Below are 19,472 nucleotides of genomic sequence, written 5' to 3'. Positions count from 1 at the left end.
CTCTTGATGAAAGTGAAAGAGGAGAGTGAAAAAGTTGACTTAAAATTCAACATTCAGAAAACTGAGATCATGGCATCTGGTCCCATCGCTTCATGGCAAATAGATGGGGAAACAATGGAAACACTCACAGACTTTATATTTTGGGGTTCCAAAATCACTGCAGATGGTGATTGCAGCAATGAAACTAAGACACTTGTTCCTTGGAAGAAAAGCTATGACCAACCTAGACAGCATATTAAAAAGCAGAGACATTACTTTGCTGACAAAGGTCCATCTAGTCAAAGCTATGGTTTTTCCAGTAGTCGTGTATGGATATGAGAGTTGGACTATAAAGAAAGCTGAGCACTGAAGAATTGATGCTTTTGAACTGTGGTATTGGAGAAGACTCTTGAGAGTCTCTTGGACAGCAAGGAGATCAAACCAGTCAATCCTAATGGAAATCAACCCTGAATATTCATTGGAAGAACTGATGCTGAAGCTCCTATACTGTGTTCACCTCATGTGAAGAACTGACTCCTTAGAAAAAACCCTGATGCTGGGAAATTTGAAGACAGGAGAAGGGGATGACAGAGGGTGAAATGGTTGGATGGCATCAGTGACTCAATGGACATGAGTTGAGTAAGCTCCAGGTGTTGGTGATGGACAGGGAGGCCTGACATGCTGCAGTCCATGGGGTCGCAAAGAGTCGGACACAAATGAGCGACTGGACTGACTTACTTCACTTAGTATAATAATCTCTAGGTTCATCCATGTTGCTGTAAATGACATCATTTCATTCTTTTTTTATGACTGAGTAGTGTTCTATTTTGTATATGTTCCATCTCTTTGTTCAAATTTATCTGTCGATAGACATTTAGTTTGCTTCCATGTCTTAGCTGTTGTTAACAGGGCTGCAATGAACACGAGTGAATTATCTTTTCATATTACAGCTTGTCTGAATATACAGGGCACGACATGACCCTTTAATAGCATAGGTATACTGTGTGTCTGTTCATATATTGTGCATGTTTGTGTTTTATATACAAAAAGAGTAAGATGTTTTTCACCCCCTTCAAACATTCCCACTGCAATGCAGACATGTAGATGGAAAATGATGATGGCAAAGATAAAGACTCACAGAGGTATTAAGAAATGGCTGTAGCTGTCCCTGTGCAGCACTCTGTGCTGGGTGTTGTCCCAAGTACTTTAGACCCAGGGTCCCCACCCCTGGGCCTAGGACTGGTATTGGGCTATGGCCTGTTAGGAACTGGGTTGCAGAGCAGGTAGTGAGTGGTGGGTGAACGAGTGAAACTTCATCTGCTGCTACCTGTTACTTGCATTAGCACCTGAACCATCTGCCTGACATCTCTGGTCCACGATAAAATTGTCTTCCAAGAAATCGGTCCCTGATGCCAAACAAGCTGGGGACTGTTGCTTTAGACAACATATAGTTTGATCCCCACAGTGAAGGACTTAGTTGATGGGAAAACTGAGGTAGAGAGTAGTCAAGTGACTTGTCCACAGAAGTGTCCACGTTTGCAGTTGATAAAAAGTCTGGGACTTTGGTTGATCCTTCCAATTCTGCTGACCACACCCAAGCATTTCGGATAGTTGGGTGTTTTCTCCTTAATGACTTGCAGGGAAGCACATTTTCTAGGTTATGTGCCCCACTACCCCAGCATGGACAACACCAACTTGTTATCAGTGAAACTAGTGTCTGATGGGTGCAGTGCAAGGTGGAAGGGAGGAAGTGTTGTCCCTCTCCTGTGGCTCTGCCCTGGAACTTGGTGCTGAGACAGTGGGACTTGGTGTAGTTGGTTGAATTAAACTTTAGTGTCTACATACATGTTTGCAGCTGTGCATTCTAGAAGGACCACATCAAAAAAGTGAAACTGTCCCAGGTCCAATAAAAGTCCTGTTTTGGATGTGGAAAAAAGAACCCTTCTCTACTGTCGGGAATGTAAGTTGGTACAGTCATTCCGAAGAGCAGCATGGAGATTTCTTAAACCCTAAAAATAGAGTTGCCATATGATCCAGCAATCCCACTTCTGGGCATATATCTGAAAAAGATGAAAACTCTAATTAAAAAAGATACCTGCAACCCAATGTTCATTGCAGCACTATTTACAATAGCCAGGATATTAAGCATCTTAAATGTCCATTGACAGATGAATGGATAAAGATGTTTGCTGCTGCTGCTGCTAAGTCGCTTCAGTCGTGTCCGACTCTGTGCGACCCCATAGATGGCAGCCCACCAGGCTCCCCCATCCCTGGGATTATCCAGGCAAGAACACTGGAGTGGGTTGCCATTTCCTTCTCCAATGCATGAAAAGTGAAGAGTGAAAGTGTTTACTCAGCCCTAACAAGGAATGGAGTAATGCCATTTGCAACAACATAGATGGACCTAGGGACTATCATACTAAGTTAAGTCAGTCATAGAAAGACAAATACCGTATGATATCGCCTGTATGTGAAATTAAAAAAATCAATACAAATGAGTTTACATGCAAAACAGAAATAGACTCACAGACATAGAAAACAGTCTTATGGTTACCAAAAGGGGAAGGGGATGAGGGATAAATTAAGAGTTCAGGATTAACATAAACACACTACTATATGTAAAATAGATAACCAATAAGCATAGGGAACTATACTTAGTATCTTATAATAACCTATAATGGAAAAGAATAATCCTCCTATACGTCAATAAAAAAAATACAAAAACTATGCAGGTGATTAAGATGTATAGTTCACTGGTCTAGCTAAAGCTAGTCAACAATTAAGTACAGTCCATATGTACCAAAATGATAACAAAAACATTTGCCTTCCTCCATTATTTCATTGCTAGGAATTTATTCAAAGAGAATCCCAGATGCACATGACATTCTAACTACAGTGCTTATTAAATTTTACTTATAATGGGAAACCTGAGACTGAAAAACAATAGGCTTTCAAATTACATTTCTTTTGATCCAGACATAATCAGATTTGCCAACAAATATTTATCTAGATCCCAAGGATAGCTGCATAATGGGGAAAAGCTGGAAATATCTTAATTTTCACAATTAGGTTGGGTGAATAAAAATGTACTTTATCTACACATGATATATACCATACCATCATTAAATGATGATAAAGATGAATATTTAATGGTGGAGGAACAGTCTTCGTGTTGTGTGAAGTGAATAAAAATACAATCTGAGGATTGGGAACCTGTGTACACCTGTGGTGGATTCATGTTGATGTACGGCAAAACCAATACAATATTGTAAAGTAATTAGCCTCTAATTAAAATAAATAAATTTAAATTAAAAAAAAATACAATCTGAGTCAACAAATCTTTAATGGGTGCTTATTGTGTGTCGCCAGGCAGCGCTCTAGGCCCTAGGAAGGCATTAGTGAACAAACACAGCAAAACCCCGACGTAACCGTGTAGATGACAGTCTAGTGTGGGGAGAGAGGTGATTTTATGGCACGTTAGGAGGTTAAAAGTGTGACAGAAAGTAGATCCGTCTAAGGAAGATAGAGGATGGTGAGGGTGTGTAGGGGTGGTGAGTGGAGGGTTTTCAGTCTGAAAAAAGCCTCAGTCTGGACAGCCTCACTGAGAAGGTAGCATTTGGGTTAAGATTGAGGGAGTGAATAAACAACAAATTCCTACTGTGTGGCACAGGGGACTATATGATAAACCATAGTGGAAAAGAATATGGAAAAGTATGCATTGGGTTGGTCAAAACGTTCATTTGGGGTTTTCTTTAAGATGGTAAGAAAAAACTCGAATGAACTTTTTGGCCAACCCAATATATGTATGTATAACTGAATCACTTTGCTGTATAGAAGAAATGAACACAACATAGTAAATCAACTATATTCCAATAAAATAAATTAAAAAAAAAAGATTGAAGGGGGATGAAGGAGTGACCATGGGATAGGAAAGGCCCCAGGTGAAGGGGACCTTGCAAGGGCCCTGGGGCCACGTGTACCTGGCTCATCCGGGGACCACTGAGGGATCCAATACGGCTGGAGTCAGGCAAGGAGGGGTGAGGCCAAAGAGGTGAGAGCAGTGTGATTACAGACGGTCCCGAAAGCCACTGCCAGGAGTTCTACTTTTGCTTGAAGAGAAATGGGAGGGATGTTTTCTGTGTTTATTATATTCTATAGCTGCACTGTCCAGTATGATAACCTCTAACTCCTTGTGGCCACTGAGAACCTGAATTGTGGCTACTTTGAACTGAGTGCATTGTAATTGTAAAATACACGCTGGGCTCAAAGGCCAAATTCAATACTGCTGCTGCTGTTGCTGCTAAGTTGCTTCATTCATGACCGACTCTTTGCGACCCCATGGACTGTGGCCTGCCAGGCTCCTCTGTCCATGGGATTCTCCAAGCAAGAATACTGGAGTGGGTTGCTGTGCCCTCTTCCAGGGGATTTTCTCAACCCAGAGATCAAACCTGCATTTCCTGTGGCTCCTGCATTATAGGCAGATTCTTTGCTACTCAGCCACTGGGGGAAGCCCAAGTCTGTATTCTTTAGTACAAAAAATAATTTAAAATATCTTCATCATTTTTATATTTGATTACACATTGAAATGGCAATATTTTAGATATATGGTCTTTTTTTCACTTTGTAAAAATAATTCATTTATTTTTATCTGAAATGCAGTGGATTTTTGCCATTTGTTCTTTCTTGTCATATGGGCTATGAAGAAGAGCAGGTTTAAACACGTGTAACTCGTTCTGCCATCTCCTGCCCACTGTCTTCTGGACAGCTGTTGTTTTCGCAGCATTTCTTTGTGACAGCAACCAGCAACAGTAGGGGACTTCTGGACTTTGTATTGTCAGACTCTTGAGCAACCTTGGATGGATCTGTGATTGTATCCTTTGCTGCTAAAGCAGTACAGCCTCCACAGGTTGGCAATTTCTCTCCAGTTGGCCTGATCAGAAAATCTTGGGCAAATTGTGAATTCTTCAAGATAGCTGCTGTTTCTTCATCCACTTCGACAGTTTCATCTTTCTTAAATGTTAAATTTGTATCAAATATTGAGTCTTTTTCGTGTCCCATGATTCCTCCATTATAAATAACTTGGCATCTTTTGGTTGGTCCTGTCTTAGGGAATTTGAAGAGGCAAAATATTACAGAAACAAAGCAGCAGTCACCAATCACGTTTTCTAGATCCTTGTTTTGAACGTAATGAAATTGGCAATGACCAAACGTGAGGGCAGAAGCCAATTTTTTGGGCAAAGATAGGAAGGTCTTTCTAGTACAAAGTACCACCCAGGGACTCACCCCATAAAACTTTGTGTGTCCTGATTTTTCCTGGCAATTCAAGACTAGCAAAGATGTCACTGAAATATAGCCTTCCACCATGTTTAACATTCAATATATCTCCTGCAGCACTTGCTGTTCATTAGGTACAAGGTTAATGACATAATTGGATATCACAATATCATAACACTCATTCTTGATTCCAGCCTCTTCCAGTTTCTCTATGTAGCCATGAATAAAGGTCACATTGGGTGCCTGGAAGCCATATTTTTCCATGTGATATTCAATGTACTTGTTAGCCACTTCTACCTGACCTCCTGTCATGTCTATTCCAGTGACATGTCCCTTCTCACCAACAAACTAACTAAGAGCATAGCAATCTCAGTTAATTTGACTACCCAGGTCCAAAATCCAGCAGTTTTCCAGACACTCAGAGATGACCAGACCACAGCCATAATACCTCAAGGATGCTTCCTCGTGTATATACTGCAGGGCTTCCTGGCTGTTTTTGCGACCAGCCTGCTGCAGTGACACAGGCATTGGTCTGCTGATACCTTCAGCACCTGCACGTCTTTCTGGATCTCAGTGTCGCAGGGGGTCACCATGTTTCCTCTGTATCCAGGACTTGGGTACCCTTCAGATGGCTCTTGAGGCTAGATGCTGTGTGCTGTGCTTAGTTGCTTAGTCAAGTCCAACTCTTTGTGATCCCATGGACTGTACCCCACCTGGCTCCTCTGTCCGTGGGATTCTCCAGGCAAGAAAACTGGAGTGGGTTGCCATGCCCTCCTCCAGGGGATCTTTCCAACCCACGGGTCAAACTCAGGTCTCCTACATTACAGGCAGATTCTTTACTGATGGAGCCGCCAGGGAAGCTATATATATCGAATTAAATAAATATATTGTTAAAGTTAATCCAGTTGCTTCATTCTCCTTTCATGGATGTGGCTAGTAGAAAATGTAAGTTTACGGGTGTGATCCCCTCCTATTTCCACTGGACAATCCTGTTCCATAGAGAACAACAGGATTGTTCAGTCACTCAGTCATGTCTGACTCTCTGTGACCCCATGGACTGCAGCACACAAAGCTTTCCTGTCCTTCACTATCTCCCTGAGTTTGCTCAAACTCATGTCCATTGAGTCAGTGATGCCATCCAACCATCTCATCCTCTGTCACCCCCTTCTCCTCCTGCCCTCAGTCTTTCCCAGCATCAGGGTCTTATCCAACGAGTTGGCTCTTCATATCAGGTGGCCAAAGTATTGGAGCTTCAGCTTCAGCATCAGTCCTTCCAATGAATATTCAGGGTTGATATCCTTTAGGATTGACTGGTTTGTTTTCCTTGCTGTCCAGATGACTTCAGTTCTATAGATGAGAGTTGGAAGCAAATGGGACCCCTGTGATTGTGTCAGAGGTGAGCAGAAATGGTAGGAGATGGGATATAGATTCACATTTATTTATTTTGGGGCTGTGCTGTGTGGCTTGTGGGGTCATAGTTCCCCTACCAGGGACTGAACCTGTGCCTTCAGCAGTGAAAGCTCAGAGTCCTAATCACTGGACCACATGGGAATTCCTAGGATATATTTTGAATCATAAATGATACAGTTTTGGGGACAGACTGGATGGGAGTGTGAGAAGATAACTGTGGGGTTTTTAACTAGGAAACTGAAAGGGTGGAGCTGGGACTGATCAGGTCTCAGCATCAGGTATTGAATTTGAGGTGTCCACAGCACAGCCAAGTAGAGATGCTTGGTAGAGAGTTACAGAGGGGAGTCTGGAATTGGAGGAGAGGGCAGGGCTGCGGAGTGAGCTTGGAGGGGCTGTTTCAAGCCTAAGTCTAGACAAGGACCCCAGGGAAGAGAAGAGGACTGAGTCCCTGGTGCTCCAGCTCTGAGAGGCTGGAGGAAGAGAAGAAACTGCAAAGCAAACCAAGAATGGATGGGGAATGGGGGACTGGAGGACTGACATCTTACAAGCAGAGCAAAGAAAGAGCTTTCAGGAGGAAGGAGAGGGAAAGAGAGGCAAACACCAGAGAGAAGAGGGCTCTTTTAGTGGAAAGCTGATGGGAATGTCTGAAGGCAGACCCACCAGGGAGGAATTTGGAGGAGGCAATTGCTGCAATTTTTTTCCTAAGAAATTAGTGTAAAAAGGAGCAGAAAACTGGGAAGATAGCATTAAGATTAGGCTATGCATCCAAATGTGAACAGTTGCACCCTTGGGATGATGAATGTGCTTCTTAAAATTTTGTTGTGACTTAAGAAAATAATTCCTATAACAACCAGGTCCCTTTTGAGCAGAAAAAGTTCTAAAATCAACAGTGGAGTTTGTACAATTTCTTAATAGCAAAACCCTCTAATCAGCTCAGTTCTTAAATACAGAATTGGAAGTTGGGAGCTCCCTATGGATGTTTTCAAATTTCCCTTAAAAAATGGAGTAGCATTATCTTTTTTTCTTGGGCTGAGACACAATATTGAATTTCTTCTTAAATTACTAGGAGCTGGCTTGTCTCTAGAACGGACCTGAACAAATTGACCTACCCTCTATCAATGAAGGGCTTTTAAAAGGATCTTCTTGCCTTTCAGCCTTTTTTAAACAAATATTTTTAATTGAAGGATAATTGATTTACAATATTGTGTTGGTTTCTGCCACACAGTAACGTGGATCTGCCATAGGTACACGTATGTCCCCTCCTTCTTGAACCTCCCTCCCACCTCCTACCTCATCCCAACCCTCTAGGTTGTCATAGAGCCCTGGTTTGAGTTCCCTCAGTCATACAGCAAATTCCCGTTGGCTATTTATTTTACATGTAGTAGCGTATATACTTCCATGCTACTCTCTCCATTCGTCCCACCCTCTCCGCCCCACCCCCGCCCCTGTGTCCATAAGTTTGTTCTTTATGTCTGTGTCTCCTTTGCTATGTTGCAAATAGGATCATCAGTATCATTTTTCTAGATCTCATACATATGTGTTAAAATACGATATTTATTTTTCTCTTCTGACTTACTTCACTCTGTATAATGAGCTCTAGTTTCATCCACCTCATTAGCACTGACCAAATTTGTTCCTTTTCCTTTTTATGCCTGAGTAATACTCCACACACACACACACACACACACACGCACACACACACATGAAGTGAAGAGAAGTCTCTCAGTTGTGTCCAACTCTTTGTGACCCCATGGACTGTAGCCTGCCAGGCTCCTTTGTGCATGGGATTTTCCAGGCAAGAATACTGGAGTGGGTTGCCATTTCCTTCTCCAGGGGATCTTCGTGGCCCAAGGATTGAACCCAGGTCTCCTGCACTGTAGGGAGACTCTTTACTGTCTGAACTACCAGGGAAGCCCATATATATATAACACAGCTTCTTTATCCATTCATCTGCTGATAGACATCTATGTTGCTTCCATGTTCTAGCTATTGTAAATAGTGCTGCAATGAACATTGTGGTACATGTGTCTTGTTCAATTATGGTTTTCTCAGTGCCATTTAGTCTTTTAGTGTGAAAGTCAAGGGGAAATTCCCTATGTCAGTATTATTCCCATGTGAATGGTACTTAGGCCAGTATTTGGTGCAGCCCCTGTTTTTACTTGAGAAGTGATTATTCACAGTAAAATAGTGATAGCTGCTATTCACTGAGTGTTCAACACAGGCCAGATATGATGTTAAGAACTTTATCTACATTTATCGATATTAATATAATCAGCATACAAACCTATGAGTTAGATATTCTTATTATGTCCTTTTTGATGGCTAAGGTAGCTAAAACTCAGAGATCACATAGGTGGTAGGGCCAGATTTGCCTGATCAAAGTTCAGGTTCCAGTCTATTCTCAGGGGTGACCAAAACGGGGTGAAACCTCCCTTCCCCCTCCAGGCCTCTCCTGTGGGTAGGTAGGGAGGCAGTGCACTGGGGACTCCGCTGTGGCTGCCATTGGGAAGTTTTCAGTCAAGATTTTAGAATAAGCAAGAAATGTATTTTCTTACTGAAGGAAGAGTTTTCATGCCTTCAGAGCTTAAAAACTAGTCAAGAAAAGTGCTCAGTACTGTCTGTAACCTTGGCCTGTGATAGAGTTTTGGCAAGTCCAGTCTCTGGTATCACTAAGAGGGGGTCAAGCCCCCCATTTATCTCTGTGTCAGAGGGAGTTGCATCTTAGCAATGGGAGAAAATGTCTTAAATTCCTTGAAGAAGACAAACAAAGAAACTGAAATAAATAAATAAAGGGAAAAAAATCCCAGAAACAAAAAGAAAACAAACTTTTTTAGGTTGTGTATCCAAAAATTATTCCTGTGGTATTTTGATTCCCCAAATAAAAGACCCTCATACTGTTGAGTTCCATTGAAAAATGTCCCTTGTGAACCACACTGTTGGTGGAAATGGAAGTTGGCATAGCCACTGTGGAAAACAGTATGGAGGCTCCTCAGAAAACTAAAAATAGAACTACCATGTGATTCAGCAATTATATGAGCATATATCCAGACAATAATCTAAAAGGATACGGCACCTTTATTTTCATAGCAGCACTATTCACAGTAGCCAAGACATGGAAAGAACCTAAATGTCCATTGGCAAATGACTGGATAAAAAATGGAATATATACACAATGGAATACTACTAAGCCATAAAAAGAATGAAATGGCATTTGCAGCAACATGGATGGACCTAGAGATTATCATACTAAGTGTAATGAGTCAGATAGAGAAAGACAAATACCATATGATATCAATTATATGTGGAATCTAAAATATGGCACAGATGAATCTAACTGCAAAACAGAAACAGACTTACAGACACAGAGAACAGACTGGTTGCCAAGGGGTGGGGGCGGGGGGAGGGGGTAGATTAAGATTGGTGGAAACAAACTATTATATAGAGAATGGATAAACAACAAGGCCCTACTGTACAGCACAGGGAACTATATTCAACAGCCTTATGAAAAACCATATGGAAAAGAATATGAAAAAGAATGTATATATATATAACTGAATCACTTTGCTGTACTGCAGAAATAAACACAAGATTATAAATCAACTATACTTCATTCACTTTTCACTTTCATGCACTGGAGAAGGAAATGGCAACCCACTCCAGTGTTCTTGCCTGGAGAATCCCAGGGACAGGGGAGCCTGGTGGGCTGCTGTCTATGGGGTCACACAGAGTCCGACACGACTGAAGTGACTTAGCAGCAGCAGCAGCATACTTCATTAAAAAAAAAGAAGTAAAATGTGCCAGTCCAGGTTCGATGCTTGGGGCTGGTGCACTGGGATGACCCAGAGGAAGGTATGGGGAGGCAGGAGGGAGGAGGGTTCAGGATGGGGAACACATGTATACCTATGGCGGATCCATTTCGATATTTGGCAAAACTAATACAATATTGTAAAGTTTAAAAATAAAATAAAATTAAAAAAAAAAGAAATGCTAAAAAAAATAAATAAAATAAAATAAAAAGTCAAAAAAAAAAAAAAAGAAATAAAATGTCCCGTTATCATACAGATTTGATTGTTTTGCTAGCTAGTGACAACCCTATAGAGTGTATTCTACAGCGAGTTCAATAAATAGAATAAACACTTCCACTGTTTCCTCTACTGCTGCTGCTAAGTCGCTTCAGTCGTGTCCGACTCTGTGCGACCCCATAGACGGCAGCCCACCAGGCTTCTCCATCCCTGGGATTCTCCAGGCAACAACACTGGAGTGGGTTGCCATTTCCTTGTCCAATGCATGAAAGTGAAAAGTGAAAGTGAAGTCGCTCAGTCGTGTCCGACTCTTCGTGACCCCATGGACTGCAGCCTACCAGGCTCCTCTGTCCATGGGATTTTCCAGGCAAGAGTATTGGAGTGGGTTGCCATTGCCTTCTCTGACTGTTTCCTCTGGTCTCCCCTTTATGAAAGGGAGTAATAACATCCCTCACAGTCTGGAGCTAATGTAAGTGTTCAGCATGTTGGCCGCCCATAATAAAGTCTTGGTAAATGTTAGCTAACATTAATAATAAATTCATACTAGATGACTGACATAATTAGCATATCAAACACTGGCCTAAGCATCACACCCTACTTCTTGAGCTAAAATACCTTCTTTGTAGGTAAATTGTGCTTGGGAGATGTTTAATAGTTTTATTCTTTTAAATAGGTAGATATTTCTCCCATAATTTGATTTACTCTGTAAGATGAACCCAGTTAATTATTTGTCCCTCTGATGGAAGCATCAATTTTATATATCTAAATGTGTATGGATTCAACATTAGTGGAGAAAATCTGAATTGACCAAAGTGGCTGTAGGTTGCAGACTGCAAACATACTCAGGCGTCTAGAGAAAGTAGAGCTTCTTTAAGCTGTCCATAAATGCAGTGTTCCTTTAAATTAACTTTAAGTCCTTCTAGGTTTAAAATAGTGTGGCCTGATTAATTTGTTAGGTAACATATTCAAAAAATTTTTTGATGCATTTCAAGCTTGTTTTATTATTATTATTATTAGCAACATTTTTGGCTGCCTTGTGGCATGTGGGATACTAGTTCCCTGACCAGAGGTCGAATCCTAGCACCCTGCCTTGGAAGTGTGGAGTCCTAACCACTGGACCACCAAGGGAGTCCCAACATATTCAAACCTTTAAGGAAAAAAAATGTTAGTCTTTTAATGCCCACCTTTCTCCCCTCCGATCTCCTCTCCAAGGTGGCATCTGGTATCCTGGGGTGAAGGGAGTCAAGTTGGATCCCTGCCCTCATCTGATACCCACTCTCCTACTCCCATCACCTGCCAGAAGCCTCCTCTCCCCAGGATTCCCTGGGCCAGAAGGGGGGCTTTTCCTTCCTTTTCGGATCAGATCTCCTACCCAGGCCTGGCTTCTAACGTATCAGATAGATTCTGAAGAAATGTACTCAGTCATAAAAAAGAACAAAATAATGCCATCTGCAGCAACAAGGATGGACTTAGAGATTGTCATTGTGAGTAAAGTAAGTCAGAAAGACAGATATCACATGATATCACTTATAATTGAAATCTAAAAAAGCTATTTGTAAATAGGTAAAAATGAACCTATTTACCAAAGAAATAGACGCACAGATGTAGAAATCAAACTTATGGTTATCAAGGGGCAAAGCGGGTGTGAGATGAGTTGGGAGATAGGGATTGACATATACACATTACTATATATAAAATAGATAACTACTAAGCACCTACTGTATAGCACAGGGAACCTTACTCAATACTCTGTGATGACCTATATGGAAACAGAATCTAATAAGAGTGGATATATGTATACGTATAACTGATTCACCTTGCTGTACACGGGAAACTAACTCAAGAATGTAAATCAACTTTCAGCTTAAAAAAAAAGTACAGTGTGAGGGTTGTGAGTTAAATTTTATTTGGGGCAAAATGAGGACCTCTGCCCGGGAGACAGTACCTCAGTTAGCTCTAAGAATCTGATCCAAAGAGGCAGTGGGGGAAGGATATGTGATTTTGGTGAAGGGGGAATACATGCAAGCAAGTACATATTTTTCCAGGTTTTTACCAATCTTGTGATGCTTTTGCTAGTTACAAGGAACAGTCATTATCATGAATGATTTTAGTGTTTTTCTAGATATGGGGAGATACAAGAATTGGGCTCATGAAATCGGTTCCTGAAAGTATCTAACTAATATCTAACTATCTGGAGACCTGTTTTGCCAGGTCCTTTCCTGCCCACTCCATTACCCTTGAGCACAGAGTGCCTCACTTCTGGTCTCCACCCTGAGTTCTTCTTAGAGAGTGTTGAAGATCAACAGCTACAGCAGCACATATTTTAATCCTGTAGAGGTAGATGGCAAGTGACAACTTGTAGCTGACACAACTATACTCCAATAAAATGTAGTTGAAAAAAAGACATGTAGCAAATCCTTTCTTGTCTTTTTTTGTAATGCCTGACTTCTAAGCCTATGGTTTTGTTAAAGAGTTTGTGGCCTGGCCACCTTCTGCCATGGAGCAGTGAGCCCCAAGCCCTGGAAATGGAGGGTTGCAAATGGAAAAGGAGAAGATGGGGTTAAAACACCCTGATGGAATATTCACATGATGTCATCCCTGCAACTGTGTCTTGGAAATGAGCGAGGAGCTGGCCATCCAAATGGCCACATTAACTTGGGTAATTGCCATCTGTAAGTAACATGTGAAAATGGAAGGATGTGCCAGATGGTTCATAACTGCTGTGGTGATAGAATTAACAATGATTAGAAAGCTGACGGGTGGTACACCAAACACCAGGAGTTGCAGTGAGCAAACTCAGTCATCATTGGAAAAGGAAGAACACCAAGAGGGCTTGTCAAAGTCTGCATTCACTGAAGTTCCCGTACGGATCCAAGATTTCGCCTGTGCTTATTCCTGCTTCATGAAGACTATCTGCTTCCTCATACTAGCATCATTTAACATCCCAAGGACAGGGTGTCAGTCAAATTCAGGGAAAAATGAGTAGCTAGAATTAATAAGGGGAATGTTGATTTTTATTTATTAGTTTCCATTCTCCTGGTTATTCAAATAGACCCATGTACTCTAACTCCCCTACTCACCTTGGTTTGTTCAGCTCTGGTAGCTTTATCCCTCCCTCTCTCCGCCTTCCTCCCTGCTTCCCTCCCTCCCTCCATTCTCCTGACTAAAGCCGTTCAGGCACCAGGGAAACAGCCCCTCAGAAACTTTGAGTCTCCGTCCCCAGCATAACAGTAGACCATGTTGGAAGGTGATGCTGGTCTGAGGCCTCTGTCATTGCATATTTTGCAGATGAACACTGTTTTGGGACACAAGGAGGGTTTGAGTTGCAGACACACTTGGTAAAGGAAAAGAAAAGCTAATTAAGTTGTCAAATTTTCCCTTGAAGACAGACTAATTAAATTGTCAAATTCTCTCTCTCAGAGCACGTGAATACTACAGTCTTACAAAACAGTGTCATTTTCCAATAGTGTCGACACCCATTTTCTTTCTTTTTTTCACGTTCCAATTAGAAGGACTCACCAATTAGTCCAGTATTCACAAACATTGCATGTGATGGCTGACGAACATTTTGCAATATTGCATGCATGTCTAGATATAACACTGCAAAACACGATACTCTACTTTGGCATTTATATAGATAGTGAATACCAGAATCACAAATAATTTTATATATAAATGAATCATTAAAATTTTTAAATTAAATTTGAAAAAAATTAAAAAAGCTTTAAGTACATTTGATTTTAAAATTTGGTATTTGTTACTTATGTTTCCCTAGCTTCAATAGATAATTTTACTTATTTTTGAAGAAAAAGAACTTCTTGGGAAATTTAGGAACAATAAGTTAAATTTTTCACTGACATGTTTGAAGAAAATAGATTTAAATTTTGTGTACATTGAATACAATTCCATTTTTAAAAATTATTCCTTCTATCATTACTGATGATGGAAAACAAATGATGTGTAAGCCTTTAACATATGATTTTAATAAAATAAAGAGAATTAGAAAAGTAGAAAGAGGCAGGATTGGGGTGAAGGATGGGGGCTTCCTATGTTCAACCAGTCAGAGCTATTCATACAGTTATTTTATAAATTGAAATATACTGGGACTTCCCTGGCAGTCCAGTGGTTGGGACTTTGCCTTCCATTGCAGGAGGTGCGAGTCCAATCCCGGGTTGGACAGCAAGATCCCACATGCCTCATGGCCAAAAAACCAAAACATAAAAGAGAAGCAATATTGCAACAAATTCAATAGAGATTTAAAAAATGGTTCACATAAAAAATAACAGTAAAATAAATAAATAAAATTGAAATATACTTGATATACAATATTATGTTAATTTCAGGTGTACTACATAGTGATCTGACATTTGCACACATTATGAAGTGATCACCATAAGTCTAGTAATCATCTGTCTCCATGCAAAGTTATTACCATATTATGAACCATATTCCTTACACTGTATGTTACATCCCTGCAGCTTATTTATTTTATGACTGGAGGTTTGTAACTGTTAATCCCCTTCACCTTTTTCACATCCCTCTCTCTACTTGTTTGTCCTTTGTACCTGTATGTTTTTATTTTGTTTCATTTTGATTGTTTTATTTTTTAGATTCCACATAGAAGTGAGATCCTTCGTTGTTTGTCTGATTTCCTTCACTTAGCATAATACCCTTTAGAGTCACCCATGTTGTAGTAAATGGCAAGATTTCATTTTTTATGGCTAATATTCCATTGTAGACATATACCACAAATTATTTACCAGTCAGACACTTAGGTTCTTTCTATATCTTGGCTTTGGCTCAGTGGTAAAGAATCGAGCTGCCTGTGCAGGAGATGCAGGAGACTCCAGTTTGATCCCTGAGTGTGGAAGATCCTCTGGAGGAGGAAATGGCAACCCATTCCAGTATTCTTGCCTGGGTAATCCCATGGACAGAGGAGCCTAGAGGGTTACAGCCCATAAGGTTTCGGAGTCAGACACAACTGAGCACACATGCATATCTTGGCTACTATTGTAAAGAAGACTGCAATAAATATTGATATGCATATATATATTTTTAATTAGTGTCTTTGTTTTCTTCATGTAAATACCCAAAAGTGAAATTGCTGGGTCATATGGTAGCTCTAGTTTTAATCTTTTGAGGAGTCTCCATACTATTTTCCATAGTAGCTGGACCGATTTACATTCCCATTAATAGTACGTGGTTCCATTTTCTCCATGTCCTCAACAACACTTTTTATTTCTTGCCTTTTTGATAATAGCCATTCTTTTTTTTTAAATCTGCATTTAATTAATGATTAGTGATGTTGAACCAACTTTTCATATGTCTGTTGACTATCTGACTGTCTTTGGAAAAATGTCTATTCAAGTCCTCTGCCCATTTTAAAAATTGGGTTGATTTTTTAAAATTGGGGTTGTTTGTTTGCTTGATATTGAGTTGTATGAATTTTTGTATATTTTGGGTATCAGCCCGTTTTTGAATATATCATTTACAAATATCTTTTCCCTTTCAGTAAGCCGCCTTTTCATTTTGGTGTGCAAAAGCTTTTTAGATTGATGTAGTCTTTTTTATTTTTGCTTTTATTTCCCTTGCCCAAAGAGAAAGATCCAGAAAAATATTGCTAAGGCATATGTCAAAGAATGTAATGCTATGTTTCTTCTACTAGGAATTTTATGGTTTCAGGTCATACATTTAAGTCTGATCCATTTTGAGTTTATTTTTGCATATGGTGAAAATAGTTTGATTTGATTATTTTGCATACAGCTCTTTAGCTTTCCCACATCATTTACTGAAGAGGCTGTATTTTCCCTCTTGTCATAGAATTGCCTTGCCTCCTTTGTCATAGAATTGCTGACCATGTAAGTGTGAGTTTATTTCTGGACTCTATCTTGTTCCATTGATCAATGTGTCTCTTTGTGCCAAAACCATAGTGTTTTGATTACTGTAACTTTGTATGATACTTTGAAGTCAGGGAATGTGATATTTCCAGCTTTGTTCTTTCTCAAGATGGAGATGAGTTAGGGATGCAAGGATGGTTTAACATCTGCAAGTCCATCAATGTGATAGCACATTAACAAATTGAAGAATAAAAATTACATAATCTTCTCAACAGATGCAGAAAAGTCTGATGAAATTCAAATCCATTCATGATAAAAACTCTCAACAATGTTGGTATCAGATCAGATCAGTCACTCAGTCGTGTCCGACTCTTTGCGACCCCATGAATCGCAGCATGCCAGGCCTCCCTGTCCATCACCAACTCCCGGAGTTCACTGAGACTCACATCCATCGAGTCAGTGATGCCATCCAGCCATCTCATCCTCTGTTGTCCCCTTCTCCTCCTGGCCCCAATCCCTCCCAGCATCAGAGTCTTTTCCAATGAGTCAACTCTTCGCACGAGGTGGCCAAAGTACTGCAGTTTCAGCTTTAGCATCATTCCTTCCAAAGAAATCCCAGGGCTGATCTCCTTCAGAATGGACTGGTTGGATCTCCTTGCAGTCCAAGGGACTCTCAAGAGTCTTCTCCAACACCACAGTTCAAAAGCATCAATTCTTCGGCGCTCAGCCTTCTTCACAGTCCAACTTTCACATCCATACATGACCACAGGAAAAATCAATGTTGGTATAGAGGGAGCATATCTTGACATTATTAAAGTCATATGTGACATACCCACAGCTAATATCATACTCTGGTAAAAAGCTGAAAGCATTTCCTCTAAGAATTTTCACTGTATTCATCCATCCTTTCCCCAAGTTTGGTGAGCATCTTTTAATCATTACCTTGAACTCTTTAGATTGTTTATCTCTACTTTAATTCTTCTTCTAATAGTGTATTTTATTTTACTTTAATTTTTATTTATTTATTTAGCTGCACTAGGTCTTGGTTGTGGCATATGGGATCTTCCATCTTCATTGTGGCATACTGGATCTTTAGTTGTGGCAAGTGGGATCTAGCTCCCTGACCAGAAATCAAAGGATGACCCTTTGCATTAAGAACACAGAGTCTTAGCCACTGGATGACCAGGGAAGTTCTGTTTAGTTCTTTTTTCTGAAGTTATGTCCCGTTTCTTTGTTTGGAACATATTCCTCCTGTCTCTACATTTTGTCCAACTCTGTGTTTATCTTTATGTGTTAGGTAGGTTAGTTATGTTTCCCAACCTTGGAGAAGTGGCCTTATATAGATGTCTGATGAAGCCCAGCAGTATGCTTCTCTCTGGCCACCAGAGTATATGCTCTAGGGGTGTGTTGGCTATGAGGGTCCTTCTCTTGTGGCAGGCTGACTTCAGTGGATGTGTTGGTAGGCAGGGTTGGCTCCTGGCCTGGTTGTCTGTGAGATCATGCCTTGTGTAATGGCCATGGGCCACTGGAGGGCAAGGTAGGCTTTCTCTATGGTTGGCTGTGTAGCTCAGGATGTCCTGGGGCTGGTGCTGGTCCACTGGAGGATAGAGCTGGGTCTACAACACTAATCGGCTAGAGAAAAGCTTCCAAGATGGTGTTTGCCAGCGCTGGTGTTTCATGGTAGAGTGAACACCCCTAGATGGCTGTTGCCAACATCAGTGTCCCTTGGGGGAAATCTCAGTTGCCTCCTTCCTCTCTGGGAAGCTCTTCAAGATCAATAAGTGTCAGACCCAGGCTACTTTCAAACTGCCACCTCTGCACTGGGACTTAGAATGGGTGAGATTTTGCACGCACCCTTTGTGAGCAGAGATTCTGTGTTTCCTGTAGTCCTCCAGTTCTCTTGAACATAAGCCCTGCTGGTTTTGAAAGCTAGATGTTCTCGGGGCTCCTCTTTCTAGCATAGGGCTGGGGAACCCACGTGGGCTCAGAATTCTCACTCCTTCAGGAGGACCTCTGAGATTATAATGTTCCTCCTATGCGGGTTGCTGACGCAAGGGTGTGAATCCAGATATGCTATGTCTCTATTCCTCCCACACATCTCATTGTGTCTTTAATTGTGGAAAATCTTTTCTGTTAGTCATCAAGTTGTTCTCATAGATAGTTGGTTTGTAAGTAGTATAATTTTGGCATACATTGATTGGTTGTGGTCTGAGTTAGTTGTAGGATCTTTTCAGTGGTTTGAATGTCCGGAGCAGAACTGCCCAACAGAAACAGAATGTGAGGCACATATATAATTGAAAATTTTATAGAAGTTACATTAAAAAAAAAAAAGAGAAACATTCAATTCTAATAAAATATTTTAACTTATCAAGTAATGACTAAACTTATTATTAATGAGTTAATTAATTTTTCATCTTTAGTCTTAGAAATCTGGGGTGTATTTCACACTGAGAGCATCTCTTCATATGGACTGACCACACTGTGAGTGCTCAGTGGACACATGGCCATGGTGATCGTGGTGGACAGTGCAGGTCTGGAGCCTTATTTGGAATTCTGTCTGAGAAGCCTAAGAGATTTATGACCCTCTGCAACCAGGATCACATAAACGTCATTCTCCCTGGCTTTCCTCCTGGGCTGCATGGTCAGTTAGCTCTCTTTCATGGCCGTCACAAAGTCAAATCCACAAGATGTGAGTGACCACCCTGAATTTATTTCTCGGAGGATTTTCAGCTCCTACAAGGTAAAAGACCAGAAGAACTGAAGCCCCAACCACAGAGGAGATAAAAAAGTATCCAAAGACCCCTCAGCCCACAGATTTTTGCCAACAGACAATTTTCCATATCCCAGTAATGGCTCCATGGAAGCTAAAAATTGGAAACACTTTGTTTTCACAGTTGGGCTTCCTTGATGGCTCAGATGGTAAAGAATCTGCCTGCAATGCAGGAGACTT

The 19,472-nt window shown here is 40.8% G+C and overlaps 1 long non-coding RNA gene and 1 pseudogene across 1 annotated transcript in view; one reads left to right on the top strand and one right to left on the bottom strand.

Annotated features, from left to right (window-relative positions):
• The window catches only part of LOC147378147 (uncharacterized), a 151,159-nt gene that overhangs the window by 122,223 nt on the left and 9,464 nt on the right, over positions 1–19,472 (top strand). The gene's annotated exons all lie outside the window — the stretch shown is intronic.
• Positions 4,693–5,846, bottom strand: LOC147378149 (arsenite methyltransferase pseudogene; annotated as a pseudogene).

This window comes from Bos grunniens, chromosome 2 (genome assembly GCF_055505025.1).
Source record: "Bos grunniens cultivar Pamir isolate PY7600 chromosome 2, Bosgru_T2T1.0, whole genome shotgun sequence".
NCBI classification, from domain to species: domain Eukaryota; kingdom Metazoa; phylum Chordata; class Mammalia; order Artiodactyla; family Bovidae; genus Bos; species Bos grunniens.
The sequence above is the reverse complement of the archived record's forward strand: the minus strand, read 5'-3'. Positions and strand labels throughout refer to the sequence as shown.